Raw genomic sequence first — 13,945 nt, forward strand, 5'->3', positions numbered from 1 at the left:
TTTACAGTCCTGGAGATTATGGGATGTGTACACCAGGGAGAGTGAAATCCTGTGGGCCTCTTCATATCCTGCCTACCACAGTTGTAACCTTGTTCTTCTGGGCTACACACAGTGAGTTTCCACTGCCATTGGAGAGGGCCTGGGCAGAGGCGCTGAAAGATGGACGGTGCACTTTTGAGGTGGGATATTCTTAGCTCAAGGTGAGTTTAACTTGCACAAACTGTCCACACAGCTGTGGCTAAAATCAGAGGTGGACTGAGAGATGGGAAGTGAGATACTGTAGCATTTGCTAATTATTTTTTTGTTTTGTTTTGTTGTATGTCTTTTTGGTTTGGTTTTTTGTTTTTTGGGTTTTTGTTTTTGTTTTTGTTTTTTTGTCTTTTCAGGGCTGCACTAACAGCATACAGAGGTTCCCATAATCAGAGCTGTAGCTGCCGGCCTACGCCAGAGCCACAGCAACACAGGATCCGAGCGGTGTCTGTGACCTACACCACAGCACACAGCAACACTGGATCCTTAACCCACCGAGGAAGGCCAGGGATTGAACCTGCAACCTCATGGTTCCTAATTGGATTCATTTCCACTGCACCATGATGGGAACTCCAGCATTTGATAATTACTGATGATCTATTATAGAGCCAAATTCATGTTGCCTCCTAAAGATGCCACAGAGCTTGCCCGATCCACATTCCCTTCTAAAGGGAACTGTTCCAGCTTCAGCCCAATGACACTTCCAATTATCCTACAGGTCATGGGTCACTGGACCAGAGCAACTGACCCAAGAGGAATTAACACTTAAGCCATAGATTTGAAGGTAATATGTCTGACTGAAGCAAAAGGATGAAATGTGCTAATTAGATTCATCTTTGGGGAATTTTTAATTGGGGAACAGGGAGACTAAATCAGTTTAGTGAGACTCAAATCAGAAAGGACCCAGTGGAGTTCCTATGGTGGTGCAGGGGAAACGAATCCAACTAGTATCCATGAGGATACGGGATCCAGCGTCACTGTGAGCTGTGGTGTAGGTTGCAGACACGAATTTGGACCTGGGGTTGCTGTGGCTGTGTTGCAGGCTGGCAGCTATAGCTCTGAACAACTCCTAGCCTGGGAACTTCCATATGCCGCAAGTGTGGGCCTAAAAAGCAAAAAGCAAAGAATAAAGACAGAAAGAAAAGAAAGGACCCACCAAAGATTCCAGGAGGTAGGGTCGATGTTATGTCAATGGGGTAGGAGGCAAACCGTTAGCAGATGAAGCTCATTAGAAAAGAGAGGGAGAGAGAGACAAAGTTCCCATCCTGGCTTAGTGGTTAACGAACCGGACTAGAATCCATGAGGATGTGGGTTCAATCCCTGGCCTTGCTCAGTGGGTTAAGGATCCGGTGTTATCATGAGCTGTGGTGCAGGTCGCAGATGTGGCTTGGATCCCGCATTGCTATGGCTGTGCCTGTGGCTGTGGCTGGCAGTTATAGCACAGTTTCAACCCTTCACCTGGGAACCTCCATATGCCTCAGGTACGGCCCTAAAAAGACAAAATACAAAAAAAAAAAAAAAAAAAAAAAAAAAAAAAGTAGAGAAAGGAAGGAAGAAAGAAAGAAGATTCTGTCTCGTTAATAGAGAAGATTCAGAGGTGAACGCATGAACTGTTTCTAGGTTTCCTGGAGCTGCTTGCTATCAAGGACACTCTCCATCTCTGCAATCCTTCCATTTTGCCCTGTTAAGAATCTGTTCTTTGATTTATGTAAGAGTCCATAATTGCCTGCAATGCGTCTCTATTTAGAACCACCACAACAATAAAACTTGCCTTGATCTTGCCTAATGGGTCTTAGTTTCTAGCAACCAAAAGAGCAAAACTAAACAAGGTCAGGATGAGAGTTACGGAGAGATGGTTGCTCACCATCAGTCCTGCCCCTAGTTGAGAAACAAACAGGATTCTTGGAGGACCCCAGTGAGGAAACTCGGGCTGGTCTGCTTGTTCCCAATTAGTGCTGGTTCCGTGTTCCCTTGAGGGTTAACTCGGAGGATCCTGAGTATTATGAGAAGGAGGAGAAGGGAATAGGGATCCATCCCCAAGTAAATTACGACAACAGCTGCCTCTATCCCTCTCCCAGTATGCCTATTCAGAGAAGGTAGACATGAGATAGATTTTGCCTCTCTCAGACCGCAAAGGCCACCATAGGCTAGGCTGATTCATTTGCCCTTCTTTGAGGAAGTCCCATCCCAGACTACATGGCCAAGAGGACCACTGCCTTTCGGTTCTGCCTCTGGCGTTATATACTAGGCTATGACCTTGATCAAACTCCTTTTCCTATCTGAGTTTCAGTTGCTTTATCTATAAGCTGGGAGATATCGCTGTGACTCTGACACTAGGTAACACAGACTCTAGGTTCAGGCATATTCAGAAGGAAGTAACATCCAAGGCTTTTTGAGCAAAAACAAATGGGCACCTTTTCCACAACCGTTCTAGATCAAAGGCCTGGGCATGTCTGAAGGCAGAAGGGAATAAAGGCAGCTGATGAAGATATAAATGGAGGGAGCAACCTTGGAAGCAACTGACATGGGTCGAGTTAGGAACCAGGGGATGTAAACAGAAAAATAGAGGTTCTATGGCTCGTCTCACCCTGAAGATATTTACTTCTGGAGAATGAATGGTTTGGATGGCCCAATCATAAACAAACTACAAACAAATCTCTCCCACTTCTGTAGAGCTCTGATTAGTACCGGGTGCTGAAAGAAAACTGGGAGGAATCCATCAAACAAAGTTCCTGCCGGCTAAGGGCTGTGAAGACGGACCAGCACACAGCAGTCTGTTGGCTGTCCTTGTAATGGGACAGAGTGGAAAGAGAGTGCAGTGAAAGTGAATTTGATTCCTCTTAGATGTACATGAGTACCACCAGAGAAAAACACAACTTGAGACTGATCCTCAGGGAGGCTTCAAGTGAGAGAGTGTTAGGAGTTCCCGTCGTGGCGCAGTAGTTAATGAATCTGACTAGAAACCATGAAGTTGTGGGTTCGATCCCTGGCCTTGCTCAGTGGGTTGAGGATCCGGCGTTGCCCTGAGCTGTGGTGTAGGTTACAGACTCGGATCCTGAGTTGCCATGGTTCTGGCGTAGGCCAGTGGCTACGGCTCTGAATAGACCCCCTAGCCTAGGAATCTCCATATGCCTCGGGAGCAGCCCTAGAAAAGGCAAAAAAAAAAAAAAAAAAAAAGGGAGAGAGTGTTAGAGCTGGACTTTGAAGGATGGGAACAACCACAATAAGAGCTTCATAAACATCCCCCTCATTCTGGATGATTATCAGAGGCGTTTCCTTGGCTCTGGGGCAATCAGGAAGTCTCAAATGAATTGCTGCCCAAAGTAGTCCATGGGTCAGTAAGCACCTTGTTCTTTGTCCACTTGTGCAAGCCTGGAATGGTAAGAACTGCCAGCCTGACCCATTACGTCAAAGGATAAGGCGCCCCCATACACGAACTGCGTTTGCATGGTGCCGCTTTCATGTTATTACTCTCTGTCTCACTCAATACCCAGTACCCTCAAAACAATATTTTAATGGATTATAAAACTGTAAATCACATGAATTATGTTACATAAAGTTAGTAAAAAGCAAGAAAATAGAAAAATCAGTTTTGGGTTTTCTGAGTATATGCAAGTTTTTTTTTTTTTTTTTTTTGGTCTGTTTGTCTTTTTAGGGCCGCACCCGTGTCATATGGAGGTTCCCAGGCTAGGGGTCCAATCAGAGCTGTAGCCACTGGCCTACGCCAGAGCCACAGCAACGCAGGATCCGAGCCGCATCTGCAACCTACACCACAGCTCACGGCAACGCTGGATCCTTAACCACTAAGGAAGGCTAGGGATCGAACCCATGTCCTTACGGATGCTAGTGGGGTTCGTTAACTGCTGAACCATGACGGGAACTCCATATGCAAGTATTTTTTAAGTACACCAAGTAAAACTGAACCTAGCCAAAATATCACACTTTATTATTTCTAATGCTATGACAGCTATTTTAATACAAATAAGAAATATACTATAATTATAAATTAATATAGTTAGCATTGTGTTTATGTCCTAAGAGAAAACATAGGATTAGAAGATGAAGTAAGGGGAGTTCCCGTCTTGGCTCAGTGGTTAACGAATCCGACTAGGAACCATGAGGTCGCAGGTTTGATCCCTGGCCTTGCTCAGTGGGTTAAGGATCCGGCATTGCCATGAGCTGTGGTGTAGGTCGCAGACGCAGCTCGGATCCTGCGTTGCTGTGGCTCTGGCGCAGGCCGGTGACTACAGCTCCGATTAGACTCCTAGCCTGGGAACATCCATATGCCGTGGGAGCGGCCCAAGAAATGGAAAAAAAAAAAATGCAAGAAGATGAAGTAAGGAAAAAGAGCCATAGAAATTCACCAAAAAATATTTGCTCATACCTTTAAATGTTTTTATTGCCAGTATTTTGGAAACCAGCTGTTGTTATATTCTGGAAAAATCAACTTTGTTTCCCACACAAAGTTTCAAAATAGGGATAGCAGACATGAGAGCTATATAAAGTTTACGTATTTAAAATCTGTTTGAATTGAAAATAGAAGTTTGGAATCCATATTACCTACTAATGTAATTGTACCATTTACAATTCTGGAAAAAAATCATCATATTGCAAATGGCATCTCTTTTAAGAATGGTTTATGTGTGTGTGTTCACATGTGTGTCTCTGAAGTTTTATTGCATAATTGGAATGGAAAAAGATTAATAACAATGCGTTGGTTTATGGCTTCCCTATTTAAGCTTTCTCCCACAATTTACTAACATAACTCTGTTATTTCCTGCACACAAACCTTTGTTCCAATCAGTCCTTTCCCATGGTTTTTGACTTTCTTCTGTGAAAAGAACACATGAAAGCAAAATCTGTAGCAACCACATCTGATGAAACACTGTCCAAAAATGCTTTCAACTATTTTCTTTCTGCAAAAACAGCCCATGGCATCACACTGCCTATAAACCACAACTTTAAATTTGGAAAAGATTTTAGATTGCCCTTTTAAAAAGATTTTTTAATGAATTTTTAAATTGAAGTATAGGTTTTTATAATATTGCATAATTTTCAGGTGTACAACATAGTAATTCACAATCTTTAAAGACTATACTCCATTTGTAGTTATTACAAAATATTGATCATCTATATTGCGCTGTACAATATATCCACATAGCTTATTTATTTTATACATGGTAGTTGGTACCTCTTAACACTCTACCTCAAAATTGTTCCTCCCTTTCCCTCTCCCAGCTGGTAACCACAATTTGTTCTCTAGATCTGTGAATCTCTTTGGTGTTATATTCATTTGCTGTATTTTTTAAAGCCTACATATGATAACATGCAGTATTGTCTTTCTTGACTGACTTATTTCACCAAGCATAATACTCTCCAAGTCCATCCATGTTGTGGCAAATGGCAAGATCTCATTCTTGCTTATGACCGAATAGTATTATATTATATATAATATATATATATATATATATATATACCACATCTTTTTTTTTTTTTTTTTTTTGTCTTTTTGCCATTTCTTGGGCCGCTCCCATGACATATGGAGGTTCCCAGGCTAGGGGTCCAATTGGAGCTGTAGCCACCAGCCTATGCCAGAGCCATAGCAACGCAGGATCTGAGCTGCGTCTGCAACCTACACCACAGCTTACAGCAACACCGGATCCTCAACCCACTGAGCAAGGCCAGGGACCGAACCCGCAACCTCATGGTTCCTAGTTCTGATTCGTTAACCACTGCGCCACGAAGGGAACTCCTGTACCACATCTTCTTTATCCATTCTTCTGTTGTTGGACATTTAGGTTGTTTCCATGTCTTCGCTATTATAAACACTATTACTGTGAACATTGGTGTGCATATGTCTTTTTGAATTACTGTCTAAATTTTCTTCAGATATATATCCAGGGTTGGGATTACTGTGTTATATGATAGCTCTATTTTTACTTTTGGGGGGAACCTCTATACTACTTTCCACAGCGCCTGCACCAATTTAGATACCCACCAACAGTGTACAAGCTTCCCTTTTCTCCATATCCTCACCAGCGTTTTTGCTTTGTGGCCTTTTTGATGATAGCCATTCTGACACGTGTGAGATGATATTTCATTGTGGTTTTTATTTGCAATTCTCTGATTGTTAGTGATGTTGAGCATCTTTTCATGTGCCTGTTGGCCATCTGATTTTCTTTGGAAAAATGACTCTTCAGGTCTTCTGCCCATTTTTTTATCTTGTTTACTTATTTGATATTGAGTTATATGAACTGTTTATGTATTTTGGATGTTAACCTCTTATCAGTCACATCATTTGCAAATATCTTCTCTAATGTAGTAGGTTGTTCTTTCGTTTTTGCCGTTGGTTTCCTTTGCTGTGCAAAAGCTTTTAAGTTTAATTAGATCCAATTTATTTATTTTTGCTTTTGTTTCCTTTGCTTAAGAAACAGAACCAAAAATGAATTGCTATGATTGACGTCAAAGGGTGTTCTGCCTATTTTTTTTCCTTTCGGTTTTAGCTTTCCAGGCTTGCATTTAGGTCTTTAACTCAATTTGAGTTTATTTTTGTGTAGAGTGCAAGAAAATGTTCTAATTTCATTCTTTCATATGTAGTTGTCCAGTTTTCTCAGCACCGCTTATTAAAGAAATTATCTTTTCTCCATTGTATATTCTTTCCTCTTTAGTTATAGATTAATTGACCACAAGTGCATGGGTTTATTTCTGGGGTGTCCATGTTGTTCCGTTGATCTATGTGTCTGTTTTTGTGCCAACTCTATGCTGTTTTGATGACTGGTGCTTTGTAGCATAGTCTGAAGTCAGGGAGCATGATTCCTCTAGTTCTGTCTTTTTTCAAGGTTGTTTTGGCTATTCAGGGTCTTTTGTATTTCCATACAATTTTAAAATTTATTTATTCTAAATATATAAAATGCCATTGGTATTTTGATAGGGATTGCATTGACTCTGTAAATTTAATTCAAAGCATTTTCTCTAATGTAAGGAACAAGACAAATACACACACTCTTGCCACCTTTATTCAGCATAGTATTGGAAGTCCTAGCCACAGCCACCAGATATGAAAAAGAAATAAAAGTAATCTGAATTGGAAAGGAATAAGTAAAACTGTTGGCAGATGAAGTGATATTATATATCAAAAATCCTAAAAATGCTGTCAGAAAACTGCTAGAGCTCATCCATGGATTCAGTAAAGTTGTAGGATACAAAATCAATATGCAGAAATCAGTTGCATTTTTGTACACTAACAATGAAATATCAGAAAGAGAAGTTAAGGAAATAATCTCATTTACAATTGCATCAAAAAAATGAAATACTTAGGAATAAACTTACCTAAGGCGGTAAAATACTTGTATTCAGAAAACTATAAGACACTGATGAAAGAAATTGAAGACAACACAAACACAAAGAAAGATATACCATGTTCACAACTTGGAAGAATTAATATTATTACAAATAACTATAATACCGATATTATCCTGCTCAAAGAATATCTATTTTTTTAATTGAAGTATAGTTGATTTATGTTGATCTTTTTTTTTTTTTTTTGTCTTTTCGCCATTTATTGGGCCACTCCCATGGCATATGGAAGGCTAGGGATCAAGTCGGAGCTGTAGCTGCTGGCCTACACCAGAGCCACAGCAACACAGGATCTGAGCCACGTCTGTGACCTACACCACAACTCATGGCAACGCCAGATCCTTAACCTACTGAGCAAGGCCAGAGATTGAAGCCACAACCTCATCGTTCCTAGTTGGATTCGTTAACCACTAAGCCATGACGGGAACTCCCTGATCTTTATTCTTTCTTATTCTTTTTTTTTTTTTTTTTTTTTTTTTTTGGCCATGCCCATGCCATATGGAAGTTCCTGGGGCCAGGGATCGAACTCTGTGAAGTGTGGCCTTCACCACCACTGCAGCAATGCCAGATTGTTAACCCACTGTGCCACAAAGAAACCTCCAATGTCGATCATTTTTTATTTTACCTTTATGAGGGTAAAATCATGATAGATTAACACGAATAATTCTGAGAAAAAAATTAACCATACTACCCAAGCCAATCTATGATTCAATAGATTGCCCTTTTTTAAAAGCCCATATATTTGTATAACCCTTGCCTAAATAATCTGAGCGTATTTTAATCCAGCTCTCATTAATGCAAAATTACAATGAAACCATTATTATGAGCACATCAGTTTTAGATGTCAGAATAAGTTGTCTCTGATGACAGGCCTTTGTTTTTGCCATTTTTTCTTTGCCCAGCCAATTCCAACCTCCTTCTTCTCTTTACATAAACATTGTTGTAGAAGGGTCAACAGCCATACTTCATCCTTCATTCTGGATTCATCATCAGTCTTGTTTGAACTCACAATCCCAGATATACCTTTTCTTCAGCTCTACTTCACAGGCAATGAGTGTGATTACCTGTTCTTCTGTTCCACATTCAATGCAGAATCCACAGACTCCATGTCATTGTCATAGGTTCATCTGTCTTTTCCTTTGGTCTTTCACATTCAGTAAATTCTCCTCTGTACTACTTTGTCTGAGTTTATCACTTGCACCATGAAGTTTTAGAAACATGCACTGGAAGGAGCATCCAAGTTCCTTATACTATTCTTGAGTTAACCAAAATACTTGATTTCTAGTGTCATTGGAGATCAGTTGTTGCCAAATACAACCAGTAACCTTCAACACATCTCTTAGTACTGCTTTTGCTGCATTCCATAAGTTTTGGTATATTGTGTTTTGTTTTTATTTGTCTTTTTTTTTTTTTTTTGTCTTTTTGCTATTTCTTGGGCCGCTCCCGTGGCATATGGAGGTTCCCAGGCTAGGGGTCGAATAGGAGCTGTAGCCACCAGCCTACGCCAGAGCCACAGCAACGCGGGATCTGAGCCGCGTCTGCAACCTACACCACAGCTCACGGCAACGCCGGATCGTTAACCCACTGAGCAAGGGCAGGGACCGAACCTGCAACCTCATGGTTCCTAGTTGGATTCGTTAACCACTGTGCCATGACGGGAACTCCTGTTTTTGTTTGTCTTGATGTATTTTCTTTTTTTTTTCTTTTTATCCTTATTCGTTGTTAAAGTATAGTTTATTTACAATGTTGTGCTAATTTCTACTGTAAACTATCTATCTATCTGTCTATCTATCTATTTATCTATCTATGAATTCATTCACACACATCTTTTTCTCATATTATCTTCCATCGAATTCTATCCCAAAAGATTGGATGTAGTTCCCTGTGCTATACAATAGGACCTAATTTCTAATCCATTTAGAATGTTATAGTTTGCATCTACTAACCCCAAACTCCCAGTCTGTCCAACTCCCTCCCCCATCCCTCTTGTCAACTACAAGTCTGTTCTCTATGTTTGTGAGTTTGCTTCTCTTTTATAGATAGGGTCAATTGTGCCATATTTTAGATTCCACATATAAATGATATCATATGGTATTTGTCTTTCTCTTTCTGACTTACTTCACTTAGTATGAGAATCTCTAGTTGCATCCATGTTGCTGCACATGGCATTATTTCATTCTCTTTATGGCTGAGTAGTATTCCATTGTGTATATGTACTATGTCTTCTTGGTCCATTCATCTGTCAATGTACATTTAGGTTGTTTCCATGCCTTGGCTATTGAATAGTGCTTCTATGAACATGCAGGTGCATGTATCTTTTTGAATTATAGTTTTGTCAAGATATGTGTCCAGGAGTAGGAAGCTGAATCATATGGTGTTTCTATATTTAGCTTTCTGAGGAAACTCCATACTGTTTTCCACAGTGGTTGTACCAATTTACATTCCCACCAACAATGTAGGAAGGTTCTCTTTTCTCCACACCCTCTCCAACATTTATTATTTATAGACTTATAATGATGGCCATTCTGATCAGTGTGAGGTGGTAGTGTCTTGAGGTATTTTCTAATTTCTTTTTATTTCTTCTTTGTCCCAATGGTTGTTCACAAGTGTGTTGTTTAATTTCCACATATTTGAATTTTCCAGTTTTTACATCTGCTATTGATTTCTAGTTTCATTTGATTATAGTCAGAAAAGATGCTTGGGGAGTTCATATTGTGACTCAGGAGGTTAAGGACTTGACATTTCCTCTGTGAGAATGTGGGTTCAATTCCTGGCCTCACTCAGTGGGCTAAGGATCTCGCATTGCCACAAGCTGTGGTTTGGGTTGCAGATGTGGCTTAGATTGGTGTTGTATAAGCCATAAGTGCAGCTCTGATTCAACCGCTGGTCTGGGAACTTCCATATACCACAGGTACAGCTGTAAAAAGAAAAAAAAAAAACAGATACTTGGCATGATTTCATTCCTCTTAAATTTGTGAAGACTTTTTTTGGCTGTAGCCTGTAGAGGCTTGATGTGGAATCTCACTTTCCAGACAGGAATTAAACCCAGGCCATAGCAGAGAAAGCTCTGCGTCCTAACCACTAGACCACCAGGGAAATCCCTGTGAAGATTTGTTTTGTGAGCTAAGATGTGATCTATCCTGGAGAAAGTTCCATGTCCACCTAAAAAAGAATGTATATTCTGCTGCTTTGGGGTGGAATGTACTGTATTGATAAAAGTCGTGAAGGCTGGAGTTCCCGTCGTGGCGCAGTGGTTAACGAATCCAACTAGGAACCATGAGGTTGCAGGTTCAGTCCCTGCCCTTGCTCAGTGGGTTAACGATCCGGCGTTGCCGTGAGCTGTGGTGTAGGTTGCAGACGCAGCTCGGATCCCGCGTTGCTGTGGCTCTGGCGTATGCCGGTGGCTACAGCTCCTATTCGACCCCTAGCCTGGGAACCTCCATATGCCGTGGGAGCGGCCCAAGAAATAGCAACAACAACAACAAAAGACAAAAGACAAAAAAAAAAAAAAGTCGTGAAGGCTGAGAAGTTCCACAGTCTGCCATTTGTATGCTAGAGAATCGGGAAAGCTAAAGGGTAATTCAATTGGAGTCTCAAGGCCTGGAACAAGGAGCTCTGATGTTTGAGGGAAGAAGATGGCATTCCAGCTCATGAAGAGCCATAATTAACTTTTAAGTCACTTTTCTCAACACAGAAGGTGAGTGCCCTGAAGACGGAGCCATTGTCCTACTCCTCTACATGTGGCTGCCTCCACTCCCCCCTGAATAAAGTAATGTCCACAGTGATGGTCTCTCATGGAGTGCCTTAGGGCTCTCTGTCCATTCCTGTCCTGTGTTGCACTCCTATCAGTGACTCAGGTGAGGCATTGAGCATGCACAGAGGACAGGAAGCTGAAAGGACAGAGATGAACTGGAGGCAGAGTGAGGATCCAGAAAGAACAGAGCATGATGCTTCAAGAAGCCTAGCCAGGAGTTCCTGTCGTGGCGCAGTGGTTAACGAATCCGACTAGGAACAATGAAGTTGTGGGTTCGGTCCCTGCCCTTGCTCAGTGGGTTAACGATCCGGCGTTGCCGTGAGCTGTGGTGTAGGTTGCAGACGCAGCTCGGATCCAGCGTTGCTGTGGCTCTGGCGTAGACTGGTGGCTGCAGCCCCGATTCGACCCCTAGCCTGGGAACCTCCATATGCCGCGGGAGCAGCCCAAAGAAATAGCAAAAAGACAAAAAAAAAAAAAAAGAAGAAGAAGCCTAACCACTATGAGGATGAGTAGACATCCCAAAATCAAACTCTGCCTCTCCCCCCAAAACCACTGCCAAGTCCAAGCTGGGGGTGACAGACTCCAGCAATAGCCGAGGGAAAGGCCCTGAGTGCTGAGTGAGCTGCGGGATGTCTGATAAGCAGGCTCTGGACTCTGGGTGATGTGTTCATAGGAACATGTTGCCCAAAGAAAGGAGATAGGACACTAAAGGAGGGAGGGAGGCAGCAGGCAGCAAACTTCTTCCAGGGCCTTGGGCATAATTGCATCTTGGGGATGTTATCCCAGAAGGATACAAAGTTTCTAAACTGCGTACAACTCACTTTCCAAACTTTAAATGACTTTAGGGATTACATTCATTCCCCAAAGGAAACTGAGACTCAAATTACTTTCTATAGGCAATGGCCGGTTCTTTGGAGATCGTTCCTGGAGCACCGAGGCAAGTGGAGTGGGGAAGCCTGGACCTTCACCCATCACAGGGACTGACAAGCGCCCTCCTTTCTTGCTCTGGGTGCCTGAGACCCATTGTGGCTATTTCTGACATGTGGCCTGTTTGCAACCCTTAGGAAAGTGATCATTCTTTCATATCATTTCTGATAAAAAGGTAAGTGGAGATTTTCATAAGAGGACTCTGAGATTCCTAATAACACAAGCTCGTTTCTAAGAATAGATTTGCTTGTTCGGTAGAAAAGGGCTCAAATGGTATCGGGGGGAAGAAGTGATCTCAGTGGTGCAGACTCTCTTGGTGGGATATAATATTCTGAAAGACATCTCAAGATTATTCTGGAATTGTAGACAATGCCCCTCAACCATATGAGGTTTTTGTTTTTGTTTTTTGTTTTGAATGCTATAAGAGTAAGTTGATTCTCTATCATCTTAGTGCCAAAACCAATGTATTTATGAATATTTGGAGGGCATGGAGAAGAGGAACTAACTTTGTATGGGAACTACAGATGGCAGAGCTGAGTAGAAGTTGTAGTGAGGCAGAATTTCCTAGCCAAGGAACTGCTTTAAAAAGAAATAATCCCCCTCAGCAAGCAGAGAGGCTGCTTCACCCAAAGACTCCAGCTGAGGCCAGAGGATACTGCAAAGAAGTAGCGTGTCTGCCTGCTTTGGAAGTGGAGTGGGAAGGGTGACCTGCTTAGACCCTTAGGCCCCTCCCAAGCCTGGTCTACAGTTGTCTGTTAGCATAACAACAGCCAGAACTGAAGAATGACCTACATGGTGTATTTTAGGAAGCCCTGAAAAGCAGGGGGCATCCAACACATGGCTGTTCCTATGGCTATTTTTGCATCTCCGCTGAAAGAAAATATTTTAGAAAACCTTTCCAAACACGAAGTGCTTCCAAATCAATTGAGCGAAGTGATCATAAAGGGAAGCATTCCTCATCTTTGTTCTTACTATAGAAAGTGAGAGGTTGGAACTATGATTCCACTCATGAATAAACCAAATGCCTTCCTTTCTCTTGTAGAAGAGGAGCTGCTCAAGGGGATTCATGACATCCAACCCCTGGACTGAGAGGGACTCTGACCTTGGAGGTACAGAGACAGAGTTCCTATAGACACAGACAGAGTTCCAATAGACCTCACATATGTGGAGAAGAGGTCAGGGGAGATGGACATGCAGTCATGTAGCCTGACCTTTGCATTTAGGGACAGAAGGGATAACACAGCTAGTAATACGGCCTCAGAAAAGCCCAAGGAAGGCGAGGATGGCTTGTCCTCAAAAACCTGTCAGTGGCCATTATTTATTCTGGGAAAATTTTTTGATCAAGCCAATGTCCAGGAAGAAATTATAAAAGTCTCTAAAGAATGCTTTTCATCTGCTTGTTGGTTTGTTTGTTTGCTTTAAAAAGGTTATAATAGCAGAATGGAATACCTGGGAACACAAAGTTAGGTCAGCGTTCTCAACCATGGCTGGACATTGAAACCATCTGGGGAGCTTTAAAAAGTCCTGATGCCTGGATTCCATCACAGACATTTGGATTTGCTTGGCCCAGGGTGTGACCCAGGAAAAGAGGACAATTAAGGGAATCGCTATCTTTAGCTCTCTGACGGACTATTATGGGGCAGAAAGGGGTGACATATTCTATGTGTCCCCAGAAAGCAGAACTAGAACTAGGAAAATATAAAGAGATTTCGCCCATGAGACAGAATATTCATATGATATTCAGAATAATAATCTGAATATTCAGATGATTCAGAATATTCAGATGATAAAATATTTACGGGGCTAGAATAGGCTTCCTAAAAAAGGTAATGAGATCTTCATTGGTGGATTGGATCAGGCAAACACTGCATAGTCAGA

General features: G+C 41.7%; 1 long non-coding RNA gene and 1 other non-coding gene across 2 annotated transcripts in view; both read left to right on the forward strand.

Annotated features, from left to right (window-relative positions):
- LOC100514147 (olfactory receptor 13C7) overlaps nucleotides 1-13,945 on the forward strand; it is a 142,431-nt gene that overhangs the window by 112,651 nt on the left and 15,835 nt on the right. Inside the window, exon 4 of the long non-coding RNA XR_014823804.1 lies at nucleotides 12,037-12,242. This is a non-coding gene — a long non-coding RNA (olfactory receptor 13C7). The remainder of the gene's footprint in view (nucleotides 1-12,036; nucleotides 12,243-13,945) is intronic.
- LOC146407093 (small nucleolar RNA SNORA69) lies at nucleotides 7,921-8,052 on the forward strand. The gene has a single exon (XR_014833846.1). It is a non-coding gene; the product is annotated as a small nucleolar RNA SNORA69 (small nucleolar RNA).

Source organism: Sus scrofa, chromosome 1 (genome assembly GCF_054392235.1).
Source record: "Sus scrofa isolate SSC_HxYL_T2T_F1_AM1 chromosome 1, Sscrofa_HxYL_maternal_Yorkshire_Landrace_v2.0, whole genome shotgun sequence".
NCBI classification, from domain to species: Eukaryota; Metazoa; Chordata; class Mammalia; order Artiodactyla; family Suidae; genus Sus; species Sus scrofa.